At 36.1% G+C, this 2,325-nt stretch overlaps 1 non-coding gene across 1 annotated transcript; it reads right to left on the reverse strand.

Moving 5' to 3' along the window:
- Positions 1-1,556: 1,556 nt before the first annotated feature.
- On the reverse strand, positions 1,557-1,663 carry LOC122733211. Its single transcript, XR_006353794.1, has one exon. It is a non-coding gene; the product is annotated as a U6 spliceosomal RNA (small nuclear RNA).
- Between the last annotated feature and the right edge of the window lie 662 nt (positions 1,664-2,325).

Consider the following 2,325-nt stretch of genomic DNA (forward strand, 5'->3'; position numbering starts at 1 on the left):
GTTGTTGGTTGTCACCAACCTCACTCTCTCCTCCACAGTCATCTAGGTCCTATGGCTAGATATACATCATGACAACTAGATATGATCTCAGATGTTTTAAGGCAATGGGGGTTAAATGACTTGTCCAGGGTCACACAGGTCCAGGGTGATATTTGAACTCAGGTCCTCACAACTTCAGGGCCAGGGCTCTATCCACTGTGCCAGCTAGCTGCCATGAATTAATAACTATGCCAATGAAGAGAGTACCCATATTGCTGAGATCATGAAAATAAGTATAGTTAGAATCATTATTATTATCATTTCCCAATAATAAGGAAAGGAAAACTAAGATGCAAACTGCAATGTCCTAAGTTATCAGATTATACAACATGGGGCATGAGTTTGGGCATGGTGGTTAATTTGGAGGAGTTTTTAAATAAAATATGCCATGTATGACTAAACCATACAATGAGGTTCCCTTGAACAGTTGTTGTTTTTGTTGTTTTCCATTTTGGTCATGCCCAATTCTTCAGGACCCTAGTTGAGGTTTTCTTGGCAATGTGGCAAAATAGATAGAGCACAAGGCCTGGAGACAGGAAAATTAACCTTCCTGAATTCAAATCTGGCCTGAGACATATCCTAGCTGTATGACCCTGGGAAAGTCACTTAACCCTGGTTGCTCTGGTTTCCTCATCTGTAAAAGGAGCTGGAGAAGGAAATGACAAACCACTCCAATATTTTTGACAAGAAAACTCCAAATTAGGCCATTAAGACATGACTTTAAAATGACTTAACAAAACAATTGGCAAAGACACTTACTGGCTGTGTGACTTTTGCCAAGTCACTTAATTTTTGTTTGTCTGTTTCCTCATCTATAAAGTGGGGATAATAGTAGTACTTACCTGCTCTGGTTGTTACAATGATAAAATGTGGTATTTATCAAATAATTTGAAAACCTTAAAGCTCTATGTTAGCCATCATTGTTATTGTTATTATTATTATTATTATTACTATAACCTGAGAGAGCTGTTGGAGACACTGTTAGTATCTTTCCCTGATTCACACAGGCAGCATATGACAGAGGTGGGATTAAAGGAGGGGGAAGAGAAGGGAAGAAGCATTTATATAGCACCTACTATGTGTTGGGCACTGTGCTAAGCACTTTTTGTAAGTGAGAAAGGAAGAGAAAGAAGAAGGAGGAGAGCAGAGAAGAGGGGAGGGAATCTGACCCATTACTCGGATTTATCTGAGATCAGTTTGTAATATGAATTTCCCAGGGATTATCAGTCACATCAGTGGCCATTTATAAAGCTCCTTCATTGTGACAATCATAGTATTAGGTTCTGGAATAACAAGATAAAAATATAATAATGCCTATACACAAGTATTTTACATTCTATGAACTGGAAAATAATGTACCCAAATTGAAGTTTGCATGACCATAATCACAGAAAATATTGAAGATAGTAATGGACAAATTAGAAATCTATAGATAATATACTAAAAACATTCTATAAATCTTTATAGTTACAAAGTGTTTTAACAATCCTGTGAATTATTATTTTTTTTATAATTTAAAAACTATGGAACGTTTCACAAATTTGCATGGCATCCTTGTGCAGGGGTCATGCTAATCTTCTCTGTATCATTCCAATTTTAGTATATGTGCTGCCAAAGTGAGCACAATCCAGTGAATTAGGTAGCATAAATATTATCATCCCCATTTTATTGATGAGAAGAATGTCTCTGACAGGTGAAGCAATTTTCTAGAGATCACACAGCTGGTGTGGTAGAATTAGAATTTCATTACAGGTTTTTGGATTCCAAATATAACCACATAAATCCTAAAGATTGCCATTTCTTCTTTGAATTTTAAAAATAGGTCATAATTGAAAGCTTTAGTGAGCAAGGCAGAAGGTAGAAAAAAAGGAAAGAGTTCTTCTACATCATGTAAGTAATTTACTATGAAACAGAAGAAGATCGAGCACCACTGTGGGCCTGGCATCTCCAATTTTGGTCCATGGGATCAGAGCTTCCTTTGTTATTTTCATGCCTCCATGATAGCTCAGCAAAATCTATTGTTCTGCATGTAGGAAACAGATTAGCACCCTACCACCACCCCCAACTCAGTATTTGAAGTTTGCATTGAAGGATGTGGAGTTTCAATAGTTTCTTTAAAACATTCAATTTGACATTGTTATTTTCACATGCTTAATTAAATGTTTGCTCGTAAACAGATGTCAGATGCTCAGAAATCTCACTTAATGTAATTAAAATACACATACAGTATGCTCAGATAAATGTTCTTTGGCTTTGATAATTTTTTAGATACTCATCAAAATCCAA

The sequence above is a fragment of the Dromiciops gliroides genome, chromosome 6, assembly GCF_019393635.1.
Source record: "Dromiciops gliroides isolate mDroGli1 chromosome 6, mDroGli1.pri, whole genome shotgun sequence".
In the NCBI taxonomy this organism is placed as follows: Eukaryota; Metazoa; Chordata; class Mammalia; order Microbiotheria; family Microbiotheriidae; genus Dromiciops; species Dromiciops gliroides.